The 3,993-nt window shown below is 25.4% G+C and overlaps 1 long non-coding RNA gene across 1 annotated transcript in view; it reads right to left on the minus strand.

Annotated features, from left to right (window-relative positions):
- Positions 1-2,850: 2,850 nt before the first annotated feature.
- The window catches only part of LOC103309409, a 2,025-nt gene continuing 882 nt past the window's right edge, over positions 2,851-3,993 (minus strand). Inside the window, exons 3-5 of the long non-coding RNA XR_510718.3 lie at positions 3,518-3,754; positions 3,295-3,417; positions 2,851-3,205 (exon numbers count right to left, since the gene is read on the minus strand). This is a non-coding gene — a long non-coding RNA (uncharacterized LOC103309409). The remainder of the gene's footprint in view (positions 3,206-3,294; positions 3,418-3,517; positions 3,755-3,993) is intronic.

Below are 3,993 nucleotides of genomic sequence, written 5' to 3' on the forward strand. Positions count from 1 at the left end.
AACAATATCATTCTAAATGTGCGTGTCTTGTGTAGACCCTGGCCACCTAGCTGATACATTCAATTATTGTTATTTATTTATTTATTCAGCCAAAACAATTACTATTAAATAATATCAATAAAATAAATTAATAATAGCTGATACGAATACCAACTGAGCTATAAGCTCATATCTGGTATACAGAGCTCAACGATATTACAATTCGTTAAAAATAAATACTTATACAATAAAAATATGATATAATTAAATAAACATAACATGATAAAAATAAACTTTAGAAACAAACATTCACATCAGCATTACATATTATAGGTACATATTAATATATTATAAGATATTATGTTTAGACATGTTGACTTTTTCTGATTTTATTGATACACACATTATCATCAAGATCACTAACTATTTTATTTGTTGCCTTTTTTATTTGATTTTTATTAATTATATTAATTATATCATTTGTATTATTGGATTGACTTTCACATTAACTTTTTATTAGACTCGTTATTTAAATTGTTGAAAATAGTTTTCCCCATGTAATTAGGAGAATTTCTAGAACTAGTTAATAAAGTATATGACGGTTTAATGTATTTTCTTGTTCTTCTGTCTATTATTTCTCTAGCATTGAGTGTATGATTCTGTATGGATTTAACTAAAATTTGTCCAATGTATAATTTATAAACAGATAATACATTAGTATGGTTGTATAATTCCTCTGATGGGTATTTTAATGGTAGGAGTAAGCTACTTTTACAATAATTTTTTGTGTAGTATGCAATGTATTGATATCTGCTCTGTTGGTGCCTTCCCAACATGTTATGCCGTATAATAGAATCGAATTATACAGTTCCGTGTAAATTTGTCTTATAATTGATATATCAAGGAATCAAATTTTGTAAAATAATACAGTTAAGCTCCTCATTTTATTTTTGATATTATGTAAATGTTTTGACCATATTAAGTTAAAATCCATTGTCACTCCTAAATATTTGAATCATAATACCATTTTAATTGATTTGCAACTACAATTTGTCATACTAGTTCCACATTTATGTATTATAAATTTATATCCGACAGGTAACTGTGAACGTATAGTAAATATTGGAATGCAAACTGATTTGTTTATGTTAAGTAATAACAGATTTTTTTCCATCCAGTCATAGATATGCCGTAAATCAATTTCGACAGTATGTTTTAATTTTTCCCAATTATCTTCGAAATTAGCTAGTGCTATGTCATCCGTGATCATGAATAATTTACCTTAAATAAAGATACAGGTATAGAGTTAATGTATATTAAAAACAATATAAGGCCTAATGATGTACATTGAGTGACTCCATAATCTTTAACATGACAATGATTACTGTAATAAGGTCTGATAGTGGTTAGTTGTTGTCTATTACTCAGATAACTGGTAAACCATTATTTGCTTGCGAGTTTATTAAACTACCTATAATTGTACAATAATCTGTTATACTAGTCTTAATTACTGCACCAATGAGATTAACATTTCTACTAAATATGTGGTCAATACAAGTGTCGTAACCCACTCTAGTATGCGTACATATTTGAGAAGAAAAACCGTTGGACCATAGTATATTAAAATAGTTTTCGGTTATGAGAGAAGTATCTTTTTCTAAAATGTCAATGTTTATATTTCCAATCCATATACAATTTTTTCATATAGGACCTGAAGTCATTATGGTAGATAGTTCAGATAAGAAAATGTTTTTATTAGTTTGAGGTGAACGATATGTAGCTAAAATTGTTATTGGCATGTTACTTATCTTTAAGTCTAATTGTATACAGCTTGCTTCTGAGAACAATTGAAGTTGATTAACAGATATATTATGTTTATTATTTGTATATATTAGGACACCATCGTTTTGATTAAAATTATTTTCACTTTTATAACTCGAAAAGCCACTTAGGTTTTGGGGAGTAAATTTTGTACTATTCCAAGTTTTACTAAGGATAATTATGTCTAAACATTTTAATATGTCGTTTATCAAACACCAACATTTGTCTATATTTTGATTATAAGACCTAATATTCATGTGTAAAACGTTCAAATTGTTACTCTGTATATCCATCAAATACTCATATATATCTTCATTTACTATATTTCCATAATTGTTTGTGATATAAGAGTCTATAAAGTGTGAATTTATTTCAATCATTTATAATATTTATGAAGTAAAAAAAAGTTCCTTAGTCTATACTAATGATATATTAATATATTATTAATTTTTATAATTATGAAACCTTGATAAGAATGTGTGTTTACAAAACGAGTGTTGTATAGAACTGATGACTGTCTAATTAGCATACTTTTTATGCTAGAAATATGTGTTGGATTGTATGGAACAAATCCCTTTTTATAAAAAAAAAAGAACGAGAAAATGAGAGTTCTTTAAGGAATAATAACAATATTTTTCGTTTCTTTCTAGTTCCAATAGTTTGCACAGATACGTAAATAAATGAAATTAAGATATATATTTTTTTTAATGTGTATAATATATTGCCAATTAGTGATCGTTATCGAGTACGGATGTTAATTGTTACTCATTAGTCATTAGTCACTTTATTATTATTTTTCTTAAGTTATAAGTTATAATTTATATAGAAATGTGAATCTATACAAAATATAATTGTTTATAACAATAAACGATATGTAGACCAGCAATTTAATTTTGAAGAAAATCTCAAAATTGAATTATAAAATATGTACCTACTTGTAGGTATATATAATAATTAAAAATTTAAGAAGTATGCATTTGAAAAAAAAAACATTAATGATTAAATAAGATTTATATTGAAATTATTTAAAAAAAAAAAAAAAAATTGATGCTTTTTAGTGCATTATTCATAATTTTTAGAGCATTCTCAAGCAATTTTATTAGGGAATGAAAATCTCAGCCCTATAAGTGTACCATTATATATTTATACAATTTTTAATATTTTACTTAATACTTAATACGATAAGAAAAACAGTTTTCTGAAATTTTTTTCTTTTCTTTGAGATAATCGATCAATTGACATAAAATTTTAACTTTCTTGGTCAACCACGTATTCTTTTAATGCAACAATTTTATTTTATTTGTATTTGGATACAGTTTATTGTGATATATCCCAATATCGTTTGCGTTTTTTGGGAGTATTCAGGTCATCAGCTTTAAAATCACCAAATACCCATTTTCTTTCCCTGTAGACACATTATTAATAGTATTAGTTTAAATAATAATACAACTTAACAATAAAAAGTGCTATAACTAAATAAATAATATTAATTACATGGGCTTATTGGAGGTATTCGTCATTCTTTTGGAGTTACTGGTACTTGAATATCCAAAATGGAAGTTTCCATGACATCGACAAAAGATAGGCTAGTAATATCTAAATCACCATAGAGTTCACCTAAGTAATTATATTAAGGAGAAAAATTAAATAATATTATACATTTATAAGTATATAGTTAACATAATGGAGTATAATGTAGAATAATATAATAACTTACAATCATTGAAAACTGGCTCACATTCTTCATCATCAAACAACAGGGAAACTGCATCTTTACAAAATGAATATTATGTTGGTGTAACTTCTATAACTTCAACAATACCAAAACTATAATTCATCTTTAATGGTGTAACTTCCATACCATCAACAGTAATAGGTGTAGTTACACCTATGGAAATTTCCATAACATCAACAATAGATGGGCTAGTAATATCTGAATCACCATCAAGTTCACCTAGGGTAATATTATATTAAGCAGAAAGATTTAATAATATTATACATTTATATATAAACTAAGGATACAGCTAATATAATGGAATATTAACATTCAGTTTTTAAACACAATGTTTATATAGCATTAAATTCTGCTTTTAATTAATTTTATTTATCAAATCTCAGTGTCTCCATTGCTATTATCTATTTGTAAGTTTTGCATTGTAATTTATTATACTTCTGTACAATTGTTATAATTTC

The sequence above is a fragment of the Acyrthosiphon pisum genome, chromosome X (assembly GCF_005508785.2).
Source record: "Acyrthosiphon pisum isolate AL4f chromosome X, pea_aphid_22Mar2018_4r6ur, whole genome shotgun sequence".
Lineage (NCBI taxonomy): Eukaryota > Metazoa > Arthropoda > Insecta > Hemiptera > Aphididae > Acyrthosiphon > Acyrthosiphon pisum.